Here is a 17,001-nt window from a genome sequence, read left to right on the forward strand (position 1 = left end):
AGAGAGAGAGAGAGAGAGAGAGAGAGAGAGAGAGAGAGAGAGAGAGAACACTATGGATATCAAGCCCTTGGCTACCATAGTTCCCTCTTGTGTTGTTCATCCTAAAGTTCTGTCAAATCACATCAGTCCTATATCTGATCCTAGAACATCCCACCCCAGGGCCTAGCTATTGCTGTCCTTCATATCTGGAATGTTCTTCCTCTGGCTTGTCTTGATGAGCTTGGCTCCTTCATCTTCCTCCAACCATAGAATACCATTCCCTGACCAAAAGGGCCTTGTGGTCTCCATAGCATTCATTTCCTCATGCTCCATCTCCCTTCCTTGCTCGATTCTCCCACTATTTCATTCCGGGGCGAACTGATTTTGTTCATTGCTTCATTTATTGTATGTCTCCCATGGGAAGACAGATATCATACTTCCAGTGCAAGGCCCAAGAGAGCACTGGCTACGTGTTGAATGACACCCTTCCACCTCCAATTCTACTCTGAAACACTAGCCCCCAATGAGGGGGTATTTGGAGGAGTTGGAGGAGGTGAATTGGTGTAGGTGAGGTCATGAAGTAGGGCCCCAGGAAGAAGAAACTTAGAGAAAGAGAAAATAAAGTTCTTGACCAGAGAAGAGGCCCATATGGAACCAAGTGTTACCTCTACAAGGCTGTCAATACAACTCAGGGGCTAGAGAGCTTCCCTAGCACTGGTAAGGGCCTAGGTTGAATCATCACCATAATGAAGTCATAATATATGTGGTCATTTGAATATGCTTGACCCAGGGAGTGACACTTTGTGGAAGTATAGCCTTGTTGTTTTATGTCACCATGGGTGTAGGCTTAGAGACCCTCCTCCTAGCATTCTGGAAGACTGCAATCTTCTTCTGATTGCCTTTGGAACAAGATATAGAACTCCCAGCTCCTCCAGTGCCATGCCTGCCTTGGTGCTGCCATGCTTCTTGCCTTGATCATAATGGACTGAACCTCTGAACCTGTAAGCCAGTCCCAATTAAATGTTGTCTTTTATAAGAGTTGCCTTGGTCATGGTGTCTGTTCACAGCAATGGAAGGCATAAATGCATTTGATGATAAGGACTCATGGTCCCCTTGATGATCCTTCTCATGTGTTCATTGGCTAGTATTGCCTTGAGATACAGGGTTTAATTAAACACAAGTTAATGTATTGTTTCTGCTAGTCTCATCATAAATCTCTATTACTGCCAAACTACTAGAAGATACATCCAGGCAAAGTCCACGTGCACAGCTAGCTACCAGGTCAGACATCTCAATTAACTAACCTTATCTGTCAAATGACTTCTGAGGCTCATAAAGCACAGACAGCCCTTGAACTCCTCTCTGAATACTGACATTACTATCCTGTAGCAGCAGATCCAGCCCTGGTGGAAGATTAGAATTCCCCAAAAGTTTTAGCACTGTGTTGACAGAAACTAATCTCAGAACACCCCTGTGGATCTGTGTAGGCCTTTGTTAAGTGAATTTATAAAAAATCAATTCTAAAATGTTTACACAATTTTTCTTAGACTCTAAGGAATGACACATTTTAAACTTTTTGTGTTCATGATTTTTGTTGTTGTTGCTATTGTTTGAGTTTTTTTTGTTTTGTTTTATTTTTTTTCTATGTAGCCTTGGCTGTCCTAGAACTCGGTAGACCAGGCTGGCCTCGAACTCACAGAGAGCTGTCTGTCTCTGCCTCCTGAGTGCTAGGACCAAAGGCATGCACCACCACCATAAAGCATAGAAACAATAATTTCATAGTCCTCAAAACCAGCTATTTGTTTATTTTTATATAGTTGAAAACAGAAACTTGAAATTTTGTTTACTAAAAAAACCAAAACATAACTAAACTAAACCCAAGAATATTCTGGGTAACTGTATCATGTTAGGAAATGTCCATTTTTCTGGGCAAAAAGATCAGGACTCCTAAATTGTTTCCTTGCTGTTCATCCTACAGACCCACTGATAAATTTGCAGAAAGAATTATCTAATCTCAGAAGCCAACTTTACCTTCAATACATCTTGGTGGAGAAAATTTTGGTTACAATGCTAATATCTCATTTACATCTATGTTCCTCTATATACAGATATGCTAAACAGCTACTATTAAAACTAAATAAAAGAAATTGTAGCAACAAAGTTTAATTGACTCATTATGTGCCCCACAGTGGTGAAGTATTTTAAATGAATAATTTAACTTTATCCTTCAATGACCCTCTGAGACAGATACTGTTACTTTACAGAGTAAACTGAGGCTTTGAGGAAAGGTTACAGGGTCAGTGAGTTGGCTCAGCCAGTAAAGATACTTGCTGCCAAACATGTGGACCTGAGTTTACTTCCTGGAACCTTGTGACAGAAGGAGACAACTGACTCCTGCAAGTTGTCCTCAGCACCACCCTTGTGCTGTTGCACAGAAGTGTGTTTCCACAAGCAGCTCTGCAGACATACTCAACACACACGACAACAGGCCCGTAAGTAAGTGAGCAAAAAAGCTACTGCTCAAGAAAATTAATTCTGAGGCTAATAACTGAAGAAACAAGCATCTAAAAGGACAAACTATTTTCTGGGTAAAATGTTTCTATTTGTATATATATTTAAAAAGTAATCATTTTAGTCATTACTTGTTAGACAGCTGTCCTGAGGCAGTAGCACTCACAATCCAGGTTCAAGTCACTGTCCGTCCTTAACTAAACATCTAACTTAACTCAATTGTTGAGTCTACGAGAGCACATTCATGAAAATATCTTTCCAATGTGTGTTTGGTATCCAGAAAATGTTCAGCAAATGTTTTTAATTTAATGAAGGAATGAAATTCCTTAAAATTTCTAGGACAGCTAGAGCTATACAGAGACTATCCTGTCTCAGAAAATGTAAAAATGAATGAATAAATAAATAAATGACAAAGAAAGAAACACTCCTTAAACTACCCTTAATTAAATTTTGCCAGCTAGCAAATAAAAGCACTCCTCCCAGCAATCAGGAGGTCGAAGCAGGGGGATCCCAAGTTCAAAGCCAGACTGGGTTACATAGTAAGTTCAATGCCAGTCACACATAGTGAGACCCGATCTCAAACAAAATAAAACAGGGCCTGGGAAAATGGCTCTGTCAATAATGTGCTTGCTTTCAAGCACAAGGATCTGAGTTCAAATTCCCAAAACTCACATGAGCATCTGGGTGCTGCCTGATGGGTCTAGATTCCCAGTGTTGGGGAGACAGAATCAGGGAATCTCAGGGGCTTGCTGGTCACCCAACCTAGTTAATCCATGAGCTCCCAATTTGATGAGAAACTCTGTCTCAAATAAATAACAAGAAAAGAAAACGGCAAAGGAGAACACTTCCAACTTCTATGTGCACACATACATACATACATACATATAAAAGACACACATGTAACAAAATGAATCAAAAACTTTCAGACCAACCAGCCTCCACCTTTCTTTGGGAGGTAAAGTCGTAGGAATGTAAACTTTTCTCTTCATCTGGCTTCTGATAATTTCTAAAATGTCTTCAAAGCAGTCCGACCCTAAATTCTCTCTGTTCGCAACTACCACTACACAGCCAGGAACAGGGAGTGAGGTAAAATGTATTCACCCTTCTGTGGCTATGTTAACTAGTCTGCAAATAATATGGACCCAGTAGGTGGTAACAGAACAATACTGCCTGGACTGCTAAGTCTCCTCTGGGGGTCGGGAGCTGTGGCTTACTAGAAAGGAATCGTGGTGAGATCCAGATGCTAAATTTATAGCCTCTGACTGAATCTTTACTGCAATTACAGATGCTCCTATATTCTACTGCAACAGCCAGAGTCTAAGGGCATTTGTCCCCTCCCACATGTCCTTTACCATGCTCTCCCTTAGGGGATTGGTGCTGGAAGTTCTGTGTGGACTTCTCAGTGACAGATGTTCATTTCACAATAAACTCAGACTAAATTACCACCCAAGAAGTGACAACAGGTCTCCCAGGGCTGGAGAGGTGGCTTAGAGGGTAAGAGTGTATCTGCTCTTGTAAGAGGCCAAGTTCAGTTCCCATTCTGAAAGAAACTACCTGTAATTTACAGGTCCCTCTGGGTCTCTGAGGGTACCATACTCACCTGCACATAACAGCACACATAGAAATACACACAATTAAAAATAATTTTTAAAAATCTAAAAAAAAAATAAGTGTACTCACTGCATATGTGTAACACTAAAACAGTGATTCTCAGCCTGTGTGTGGTGACCCCTTGGGGGGGGTCACAGATTAGATACCCTGCATATCAGATATTTACATTATGATTCATAACAGTAGCAAAATTACAGTTATGAAGTAGCAACAAAATAGTTTTATGGTTGGGGGTCACCATAACATGAGGCACCGTATTAAAAAGGGTTACAGCATTAGGAAGATTGAGGCCTACTGCTCTAAAATAACACTTTTTTATGTATCTCATGTGTCTCAAAATCATATTCTAGCTACTTCCAGTTCTCAGTTGTTGGGTTTGATCTATTTTGTTTCATTAAAGTCTTTCCTGTATTTCGCTTACATTGTATTAGTTCTTTGTATTAGTCAGGGTTCTCTAGAGAAACAGAACTGATAGAATGAATCTATCTGCGTTAAAAGGGATTAGAACAGCTTACAGGCCATGGTCCAGTTAGTCCAACAATGGCTGTGTCTGGACTGAAAGGCAAGAATCTGGTAGTTGTTTAGTTCATGAAGCTTCGTAACCCAGCTGCTCTTCAGTCTACATTAAATGCTGAATGTTGACGGAATGCCTCAACAGCAGACAGGTGAACTTGCCAACAAGCAGGCAAGGTCAAGCAGCCAGAAGAACAAGCTTCCTTGGCCTGTGCCCTGTTAAGTGGACTGCAAATGAGCGGTGTGGCCCAGATTCAGTGGGAGAGGGGGTTCTTCCCACTTCAGATGATCTAATTGAGAAAGTCCCTCACGAGTGTGCCCAGATGCCTGGGCTTCGATTGGCCCCAGATGTAGTCAATTAACAACGAAGATTAACCATCACATCAGTGGAGCATAGGTGAGCTGGTTCTACTGTGTGGCCCACCTGGAAATGAAGCACATGCCCAAGGTTCTTACTAGTTAACTACCTTCCCCGTTAGCTGAAGGTGTGTATCACAAAGAACATAGGGACAGTACAGAATCTTGGGGCTTGGGGGTACCTAAGAGGGAGCCTGTGGATTTATGGTTCACCAGGTTCAATCCACAGCATGAAGGAGGCAAAGGAGAGATAGAGGACGAAAGAGGACAGAGAGAATCCTAAGCTTAACCCCAGACCTAAGGAAGACTCAGAATGTTAATTTAGTACCCAGGTGTTTTGAATGCAGAGTAAAAAGTGAGAAACACTATCCTAAGAGGCAGAGGAGGGGGTGAGCATTGTTCATTGTTCAAACATTGTTCTGAGAATAAATATTGCTTGCTGGGCACTCAACATCTCCCTTTGCCCCCCCCCCGTGTGTGTATGTGTGTAAGTAAGACTGTGTGCATGCATATGGGTGTCTACCACCTGTCAGATTGCAATGCCAAATTTTCACTGTGTTCTGTTTTCCCTGCTTTGTTATAGCATTAGTGTGTCTTAATGAACACTGGCAATAAGCAGCCAGCACCACATTTTTTTTTTCTTTTTTGAAAGGCCCAGTGGAGGTGGTGCTTTCTGTAGCTGAATTCTACTGTTGTGAAACCTAGCATTTCTAAAGCAAAACTCATTGGTAGATTCTTTACAACATTGGCTTACTATCTCCATTTTCTCCTTCAACTTCAACTTTGCAACATTTCAATTCTAGCACCAGATGCTGGGCCATGGATGTGTATAATTGGATCTTTTGGGGAGGCTGAGTTAAGAAGGTTGGGGGGTTGGAGGCCAACTTATACACATAAACACACAAAATGAGAACATAATGAGAACTGGTCTCAAAGACAGAAAGACAGACAGACAGACAGAAGTGAATATTTAAACATAAAGTACAATTTCAGTTTCTGAGTGTTTGATGTTTTCTTCTGATTCCTGGCTGCAGGGGTGCTGCACATTCATGAATCCTGAACATGCATTGGTTCAGCAAGCATATCTTTTAATCCCTGGTAAGAGACAATTCCCTAGGAGGTTTCTGACAGAGCAGGCAAGACAGGGGCAAGCTCTACCTGAGAGAACCCACGTCATGTTGACCTTTCTTAACTGGAACAGGGAAACTGTGATCACCAAGAACCATTTGAACTCAGCTGCCTGAGCAGTGAAGATTGCCAGCCAGTGTGGGTCTGCCCTGCCTTCCTGATCCACCCAGAATCATCACGGGCTACTAGACATAGCTCCCCAAAGTTAGAGGCAGAAGAGAAGGGCTTAAGGAAGCTTCTTGGGGCATTTGGGGCCGTCACAGAATCTGGAGAGTTTATAAAAGGGATAGGTGCTGAAGGAAGGTCTATAGAGGAGCAGAAAGCAAAGAGCAAAGGGCAAAGAGGATAAAAAGGCTATCAACAGGGCTGTAAAGCAGGGCAAGCTCCTCCACAGCTGTGAAACCTGCCAGCTTAGTTGTGAAGTACAGGCTATCTCAGCAATCAGCAATCACCCCAGAACTCAGACCTCGGGCTTTGTTGAAGGCTAAGAACCAGTGCCCCCATCCAGCCAGTTAAGAGCACATGATGAGATTTTTATTCTTTGGGGGATTGAGAAATATGTGTGTGTGTGTGTGTGTGTGAGAGAGAGAGAGAGAGAGAGAGAGAGAGAGAGAGAATTTTTAAAAATCTATTTACCTGTTTGAGCACACCTTGGGTGATTTCATATCTTGGTTATAGTGCATGGTGTCGTAATTCTGCCATAAAAAAATAAAATCCTGTGATTTGCAGAAACGTCGATGGGGAACTTAATGCTAAGTGAAATAAGGCAGGCCTGGTAACACACAGTATGGTGAGTTCTCACTCCTACGTGGAAACCAAAACATTGATCTCAAGGTAGTATACAGATGAACAGTGGTCACTAGAGGCTTGACAGGTGGAGGACCTTGGCTGAGGTGGGAGTAGGGGATGGGGAATGGGGAGAGCAGAGGGCTGGGGGGTAGGGAGTGGGGGTGGGTTCAGAGGGATGTTGGCTAATGGGTAGAAAAATACTGTTAGGAATAAGTTCCAGTACTCTACAGCCCAGCACAGTGACTAGCTTGCAAGAGTTATTCTATATTTTACAAAGAAGTAAACAAGAAAATTTCAGAGTCCCCAAAACAACAGAATGAGAAAGATTTAAGGAGATAGACATTTTAATTACATAATCAGAACATTATACACTATGTATGTATATTAAGTTGGATAATTTATTACACTGTATTCCACAAATATGTGAAACCATCGTGACTATTCAAGTATTCGCAAAGAATTCTTAAGTGTCTATTATTATCATGATCATTGTTATTATTGTATATGTGTGCCTGTGCCTGATGGAAGAGGCAGGGTGGGGAGGGGTGGAGTTGGGTGGAGGTGGGGCTCGTGCCACCCCAGGAAGGCAAAGGACAACTTTCAGTGTTCCTTTCAGCTGTGAGTTCTCAATGGAATTCAGTCTGACAAGCACTCTTACTCATTAGACCATTTCCCCAGCCCTTTCTTTTCTTTCTTTCCTTTTCTAAAAAAAAAAAAAAGAAAAGAAAAGATTTGTGTGTGTGTGTGTGTGTGTGTGTGTGTGCGCGCACGCGCATGTGCAAGCAGAAATGCAAGAAAATGCACCTCACAGCTAAAGCAGAAGAGAATAGAAGGGACAGGATGGAGTGCTTGCTTAGGACATGTGGAACCCTGGGTCTGTCCCAGCGCCACAAAAACAAATGAATATGTGAACAGAAACTTTTCTTACCAGACAGAAAAAAGAAAAACACCCAAAAACATCATACCCAAAAAGAAAACCCAGCTCTGGAATGAGTCCCAGAGGTCCAATAGATAACAACCTTTTACATTATATCAAAATCTGTTTCTCTCTCTCTCTCTCTCTCTCTCTCTCTCTCTCTCTCTCTCTCTCTGTCTCTCTCTCTCTCTCTCTCTCTCTCTCTCCCTCTCTCTCTCTCTCTCTCTGTGTGTGTATGTGTGTGTTCACACAGATATTCTAAAATATTATTGAGAGACAAGATGTAGTAGCACACACTCAGGAAGAGAGGAAGGTAGAGCACTGGGAGTTGATAGCCTGGTCTATGTATCCCAGGCCAGCCAGGGATACATAGTGAGACTCCTATTTAGATTAAAAAAAAAACACACAAAAACAGTAAGGGGCTAGAGAGATGCTTTAGTGGTTAAGAAAAGCTGTTGCTCTCACAGGGGACCTGGGTTTGATTCCCAGCAACCATGTGGTGACTCACAACCATCTATAACTCCAAGCCTGGAGGATCCAACACTCCTTTCTGTCCTCAACAGGCACCAGGAATGTATATGGTATAGATTGAGTTATGCAGAAAAAAACATTCCAACATAAAATAAGTAAGTCTGAATTTTCAAAATTAAAATGCATGTATGTATACTGTTGACTAGTTAAAGCAAAATACATAATATATCCTGAGATTTACAACATATGGAGACATGAAAAAAAAGTCCAAAGTCTGATAATAAGAGCGCGCAAGGTAAGACGGAGGCAAAAATCTAATTGAGCTGCTGGCGGGTTCTTTCAGCACCTGAGTAACTGTATTTCTCAGTGTAGTATCTAAAGAGAGATGGTGTCGATTTAAAGGTGCAGGGCAGCAGGCTGAGGTGTAGCACAGTGACAGCACTTGTCTAGCATGTGCAAGGCCCTGGGTTCCATCCTTATTTCCATCTTTCTTTTTAAATGCAGAATGTCCTGTCTAGAGCAGTGGTTTCCAAAGCTGGGTCTGCCAATAGAACAAAGGACTGCTTACAAACGGAAAGTGTTAGCTCTATCACTGACCTACCCTGGGAGACTTGAAGGGCATGGTCTCCAAATCTGTGTTTTCATAAGACCACCAAGTGCTTCTAACACACGTGCAGTTGACTGAGCACACATCAAGAAACTATACACATATACCAATAACAGGGAATGAAATAATTTTTAAAATGCAGCATGCAAGGCTGGGGATCAGTGCTTGCATTGTATTAATAGCTGCACAGATATATATACCAATAAATGCAGTTTACAAATATTTTAAATTCCTGTCATTAAAAGATACCATTTGGAGGCTGGGGAGATGGCTCAATAGTTAAGAGCATTAGCTGTTCTTCCAGTGGTCCCAAGTTTGGCTCCCAGCACCCAGGTCAGGTGCTGATTCACAGCTTATTGTAACTCCAAAAGCAACAAGATCTGACATTCTCTTTAGGCCTTTGAGGGTACCTGTACTCACATGTACAACCATACAGAGACAAACCACATACACATAAATAAAAATAAATCTTTAGAAGTGTACACACCAGGCCAAGTGCTGCAATGAATGTTTTTATTCAGCATCCGGGAACAGCCTGATCTCTGAGAATTTGAGCCAAGCCTGGTCTATATAGCAAGTTTCAGGTCAGTTGGGACTACATACTAAGAACCCATCTAAATATATGTGTAGTTGTTAAAACTGTGTTTCTGACAAAGGACTCATATTTAGAAGGCCTAAAACTCAACAATAAAATGTCAACTGCGGGATAGAAAGTCAGTACACAAAATTGAATTGTATTCTTCTTTCATTCTATTTCTTTTTATATTATTTACGTGTGTCTGTGAGGGAACACATGAACATGTGTGCCACACTTTCTTGTGAAGGTCAGAGGACAATCTGCAGGAATAAGTTCTCTCCATCAATCATGTGGATTCTTGGGCTCAAACTCAGGCCACCAGGCTTGATGACAAGTGTATTTACATACCCTTGATACTTCACTGGCCTTGAATTGTATGGGGTTTTGTTCTTTTGTTTGCCTTTTGAGACAGAGTCTCATGATGTACCCTTGGCCTGGAGCTTGCTGCATAGTTCAGGCTGGCCTAGAACTCACAGGGATCTACCTGCCTCCCTAAACTCCAACCCCAAGTGCTAAGATTAGAGGCTTGTACCACTACACCCTGCTGAATTTTATTCTTATATATAATAACTTTAAAGGGAAATAATCCAACACTTACACTGAGCAAAAGGTTTGAACAAATATTTCACAAAAGAAGATATAACTGCAGCCAATAAGTACTTGAAAGGTTGTTTGACTTCATTGGTTTCTGGGAAAATTCAAGATAAAGTCTCAATACAATATCATTTTACTCCTGTTAGAACTACTTAAAAAAAAAAAAGTGAAAATAAACTGTGTAGACTAAATGCTGGTAAAGAGGTGGGGTAGCCAGTGCTAATATTTCTGGTAGTTTTCTAAAATGGTAACTCTTCTTCAGAGAGCCCTTGGACATCTTGTAATAAGGTTAAACACATATGTAACCTATTTCAAAGAACTGTCCTCCTGATACTAATCCACGAGAAAGTGGCTCATTCATTCACAAAAGGATGTGTAGGAGAATGTCAACGCTCACCTCATTCACAACAGTCCTACTCTGAAAACACATCCAAGTCCATCTGCAGTAAGACAAACTGTGTCAAATGTACATAAGAAAATGTACTCAGTCATTTTAAAGACGCCTTCTGATGATATATAATGTATCAGAATCTCAAAAATATGTTAAACAACACAAATTTTATCAAAAGAGTACATCCATTAATATACAGTCTATTGGTTTGAATGAAAGTCGTCCACATAGGTGCATATTGTTTAAATGTTTGTTTCCAGTTGGTAGAATGGTTTGGGAAGGATTAGAAGGTGTAGCTGTGTTGAAGTAGGTGTGTCACTGGGGTCAGGTTTTGATGGTTCAGAACACTTACACCATTCTCTGCTAAGACTGAGCTCAGTGACTGCTTGCTTCCCTGCATCATGAAATAATGGTCACATCTCTAACCCTCTGAAACTGTCAGCTCCAAATAAATGCTTTCTTTTAGACATCATCTTGGTCATGATGTCTTATCACAGCATTTACTACTCCAAAGGCCATGCCTGAGAGTATGGAGTCTAACAATGAGGCAGACTAAAGTCTCAGCAGGGCACTGGTGGCGCACGCCTTTAATCCCAGCACTTGGGAGGGAGAGGCAGGCGGATTTCTGAGTTCAAAGCCAGCCTGGTCTACAGAGTGAGTTCCAGGACAGCCAGGGCCACACAGAGAAACCCTGTCTTGAAAAACCAAAAAAGTCTCATGCAATAGCCAACTTTATTCAGAGCATCAGACAATTTATACTCTGGGGATTAAGAAGAATCACATGAGTAAAATCTGTAGTCGAAAGGACAAGCCACACAAGGCAAAAATGTGTTTTGTTTTGTTTTGTTATGGAAGCATATAAACAATTAACAATAGCCAGTTGTAATGAATAATTTAAGGTAAACTCACTCTTATCTGCTGCACTTGGGAGGAGCATGAAACACATTACAAGAACAATTCTGTGTTTTTGAAGAAACTGAGGTCATGAGACTCTTGTTTGTTTTCTTGAAAGTTTCCTCGAAAGCACTCAGAATCCTTCTCAGAGGACTCCATTCTTGGATTGTATTCTGACACAGACACATTCTAACAATAATCAAAATTAAGCTTTAGTGACAGAATTTAGTAGGTGATTGTGGGGATAAAGCTGAAAAGGACATGAAGAAACATTCTGGGATGAACATGGAAAAAGGAGTCTGTGCCTTGTGTTTGTGACAAAATATCTGAGATTAAAAACAAAACAACTTAGGCCAACAAGATGGCTCAGTGGGCAACTTGCCACCAAGCCTGATCATCTGGTTCAATCCCTAGGGTCCACTGACTAGAAGGAGAGATCTGACTCCTGTAAGTTGTCTTCTTACTTCTATCCGTATGCTGTGGCACATGCGTGGTTACATACCTGCACACATGAATGAACACACACACACTAAACATAAACAAAAGGCATTTAAATGAGGTTACACTATAATGGTGGGGGCACAGTGTACCAACTAGACGCTACATGCGATCTCCCATGCCAACAGGTTACTTCCTTTTGAGTTTTGACCAGTGGCTCATAGACCCAACAAACATTTCAGGCTATTGCCACGGCTCTTGGTTACTCTCCAGAATGTGATGATGGTAGAACCTTATAAATGAAAGATACTGAATACCTGGGTCATAGAACATGGAAAAACTCAGGCTGGTACTCACTGGAAGCTACATCCTTACTGTCTAGCTTTCATAGTGCTAGACGGTGCTGCACATGCTACTGGAGGAGAAAAATCATTGATCATGTAATCCGGGCTGCAAACACTATGAGTTATAATTATGGTCATCCTGGTCAAGTCATACACACTGGTAAAATAGTGGCAAAAAAAAATGTTATGGGAATAACCAACAACTTTCTGATTAGATTTTTAAGCCCCTTTCTACAAGATAGAACCCCATACCTGGCACAGTTATTGGAGCCAAGAACCTATATCTAGACAGATCATAGGCCCAAGAGGAGAACTACTACAGTTATTCTGCTAAGTGACATAGTATTAAAATGACTCCTAAGGACTTATGGGTATACCAATAGATTAATTCTTCTCTCAACCTTTATCAAATAAGGTTCTTCTTGCAATAGATGGCAATTAACACAGAGAATCATAATTAGTGAACATGCACAGGATAAGAGACTATAGAGTGCTCATCCCTAAAGAGAGACAGAATTGAAAGAGTCAGTGGTGGTGGATGAGTATAAAAAAAAACAGTATTTTCTGGACCCAAGCAGATGTCCATATGAACTGACGGAGATTATGATAGCATGCATAAGACCAATACAGGCTTGGGCCAGACAAAATCCCGGCATGGAGTGGGAGGTTGGCATGGAGTCCCACTTTTAGCTGAGCAGCTATTGGCATTTGATACCTACTAGGAGAGCAGAGTCAGTTTTCTTTAGGGGTGTGACTTTAATGCTGGAGTGACTACTTTCTAAAGCAGGCCTCCATCTAATAGTAACATGAATTGGACTCAATGTCTTTAGAAACAAATGAGTGGGAAGATGAAGCTAGGTGCAGGTGAATCTGGGAGGAGATGGGAGAGTGGAAATGATCAAAACAGATTGCCAGAATTAAGGAAAATATACCTTTAAAGACAAAAGCTCATGTTTCCAGAGGTGTTGCTTTGAAATTTATGGTAAGGTTGAACACCATGGCAGGAGTGTGAAGCAAAGCTGCTCTTGGAGAAGCCAAAAGGAGAGCACCAGGGGGTGGGTCTCCATATCTGTTTCAAGTACATGCCTGGGATGACCGACTTCATTCTGCTCGGTCTGCTCTTAAAGGTTCTACTATCTCTCCATGACTGACAACCAAGCACACGGCTTTTGTGGTCCAATAAGATCAAAACCATCCATAGCAGTGACAATACAAACTTACACATTTAACCCCATGAATCAAACTTTTTAAATCTGTTTACTTCATCATCTGTTTACCGCTCAATAAAAAAAAAATAAACGTGTAGGTTTTTTTTCTTTCTGGTTTGTTTTTGGAGCAAAGATTAAAGAAAGTAAAGATAGACAGAGAATTAGTAGATGTGTTTTCCTTGATGGAAAATCTATACATGATTTTGTTTAGACATCCTCTGTAGCAAACTTAGCTGGGTATCTAAGGATGGCAGAGTCACCACATCCTAGTTCATGTGGTTCTGGAGATGGAATTGGCGACTGAATCCAGGGCTTTGTGTGAGCACCTGACTGACGGAGCTACAATTCCAGCCCCTTACTTAGATTTTTATAAGCAACTTGAAAATTTTTTCAAGGCTGCACACACTACACATTTTTTATTTGCAGAGGAGGGGCAAAGCAAACTGACAATACTCTCTCTAGAACAGGGGGAAATTTCAATCCCCAACTCAGGATCTATTGGTATGCTGCAAAATCAGCACGGTAAGACAAGATCAGAATATTCTCCATTAACTAAAATCAAGTACACTAGAAGAGAAAATGTCAGACAATATGATACATATTTGCTTGTGAGACTTCTGTCTATAAATGCATTGGCCTGAATTCTTTTTCCTATGCACTTGCTGCAAAGTAAGCAAAAACTAAACACAGAGAGAGGTGCATAAACTCAGCACTGTGGAGGAAAAGGCAGGGAGGTGTCATGGGAGAACAGCTTGAACTTTATAGTGAGTTCCAGATCATCCTCCAGATACACTCACAGTGAGATCTTATTTCAAAAGGGGGTAGGGGTGGGGAGTTGGTAGCTGGACATAATGGTGCCTGGCTTTAATCCCAGCACTCTCAGAGGCAAAGATAGGCTGAATGAGTTCAAGGCTAACAAAGGGAGTTCTAGGCCACCCAGGGGACCGTGTCTCAAAAGAACAAAACAAAGCAAAACAAAATATTGGATATTGAGGGTTACAGGTGAGGGCATAAGGATAGGTATGGCTGGCTCCTTTGAGGTAGAACATTCCCTCAGATTAATTTTTTTTTTCTTCCAGAGGGAAGGGAAGGCTTGTGAGCCCTAGCAGGTAAACAAAATGCCACTTGTCTCACAGTACAGAAACTTGAAGGAGGCTTCAGGGGCTTTACTCAACAGGGCAGAAAGGTGTAAACATTGGCTGGGGGTGGAGACTCTGACCAGCCAAATAGCTGAAGAAATTCTTGACGCCTGAGTTGCCTGTAAGCTGTGGAGTCCCAGGGTTTCAGGTATTCTGGGAGTCAGTGTCACCAATGTTGGGGTGGGCTTTCCCAAAATGAAGCTGCTTTGAGTTTTTTGGGGGGGAAGAAAGCAACCCAATTTTGATTCATCCGATTGGACATTGGTCCAAACATTGCTTTGGTGTGTCATTACCTCCAATTTCTAGGGTGAGTAAACACATCTCTAAAGGAAAAGTACATGACTCAACAGTAGCTCTTGCTATATATCACCTCAACTTTGACTCACCAGTACTTAAGACACATGGATTGTGGTGGTTTGAATATGCTTGGCCCATAAGGAGTGGTACTATTAGAGGTTTGGCTTTGTTGGAGGAAGTGTGCACTCTGGGGGGAGGGGCTTTGAGACTCTCCTCCTAGCTACCTAGAAGGCATCAATCTTCTCCTATTTGCCTTGAGAACAAGATGTAGAACTCTCAGCAACTTCAGCTCCATACCTGCCTGGATGCTGCCATGTTCCTGCCTTGATGATAATAGACTGAACCTCTGAACCTGTAAGCCAGCCCCAACTAAATGTTGTCTTTTATAAGAGTTGCCTTGGTCATGGTGTCTCTTCACAGTAACGCAAACCCTAACTAAGATATGGATATACATGTATCTTGGGTTATGATAATGTATATAATATATATATATATATATATATATATATATATATATATACCATTTGAGATAGGGTTTCATGTATCTCAGGCAGGCTATGTACACAAACTTGAACTTCTCGTTCACCTGCCCCTCAGTTCCCCAGTACCAGGACCACATGTATACATCACTACACCCAGTTTATATGTGCATCATGTGTTTAGATGTGATCAAACTAAGGGCTTCATACATGCTAGGCAAGCAGTCTAACAACTGAGCTACATGCCTTTATAAAGTGTATTTCTAGGCCGGGCAGTGGTGGCCTTTAATCCCAGCACTTGGGAGGCAGAGGCAGGTGGATTTCTGAGTTCGAGGCCAGCCTGGTCTACAGAGTGAGTTCCAGGACAGCCAGGGCTATACAGAGAAACCCTGTCTCAAAAAAAAAAAAAAAGTGTATTTCTTACTGTGAGCTGAAGAGAGAGAGAGAGAGAGAGAGAGAGAGAGAGAGAGAGAGAGAGAGAGAGAAGAAACCATGTTCCATAAACAGTCAAGGTGTTATTTGTGTTATCTGAGCAAGCAAGAAACTAAATATCTCATCCCTCCCTGTACAACATCATCACCTTCACACAATTACAACAAATGAGCAACACAAAAATGACAAGATTACCCAGTGTTCAGTGTGGGACTGAACAATTCTGGAGGGTCTCAAAACACAGACTACAATGTAAATGGCTCCCCCTGGAGTTGAGCAGTACGTAATTGGTACACCTCTACCAGGCAGCCCTCAAGTTTGAACAAGAGTAAAGCTAGTTATTCTTTATTTAAATCATCTTCCCCAGGCTTGATGATTAAAACATAATTAAAAGTGTCATCATGCTTCCTTTTAAAATATTAAGACAAACACTGTAGACCAACACTGAGATCCTTCTGCCTCTGTCTCTCTCTAGGGCTGGGATTACAGGTGTGCAAGACTACACCTGATTTAAATGCCTACTTTTAGATTACAGAGTGAAATCCTCATATCTCAGTATAATGTGATTTTCTAAACATCCTGTCTTCCTACACAAAGGAAACCCAGCAATGTTATTTCAGATTTACTAATAAAGTCAATGTGTTATTGTAGAACCCCAAAATTAAAAAGAGAGTATAGCTTTTGAAGTTGAATAAACCTGGATTCTCAGTCCCATCTAATCCCAGACCATATAAACCAGGGTAGCTATTTACTTTCCCTGAGCTTCAGTTTCCCAAAGGCATATGTTACATAGCCTCAGGACCTGGTCTAGTGCCTTGCACAGGAGGAATTCTCTCAATGAACACATGTGCTATATGAGATGGGCTAGCACTAGTCAGCCTCGTAAGGAGGTAGAAACACACACCAAGTCCTTAGCCTACGGCCTGAGGACTAGTACACAGTAGGTAAACAAACATCCATAAAGAACCTACAAGAGATTTTTAACATCTGGTCTTCTCGGCTCACTAGCCCTATCCCATCCTTGGGAGTGCTTGTTCCTTTCTTACTAAACTGTCTCTAATTTTTTTTTAAAAAGGCAGATGACAGTCAGAAACAGTAATACCCTTCAGGATGGAAAGGTACCTACTGGGAGAAATTATTTTTCAAATTGTTCTCATTTATACAAGAGAAAAAAAAACCCAACAGATCTCTCTTTCACTTTATATCACTTTTTGAAACAGGGTCTTGCTGTAGAAAAATTTTACCCCAATCCGGAGTTGGAAGAGAAGAGAACGGAGGGGAAGCCACCATGAGTTAGGTGAGCCATGAAACTGTGGCCCTAAGGGC

This window comes from Grammomys surdaster, unplaced genomic scaffold, assembly GCF_004785775.1.
Source record: "Grammomys surdaster isolate TR1022 unplaced genomic scaffold, NIH_TR_1.0 220, whole genome shotgun sequence".
Lineage (NCBI taxonomy): Eukaryota > Metazoa > Chordata > Mammalia > Rodentia > Muridae > Grammomys > Grammomys surdaster.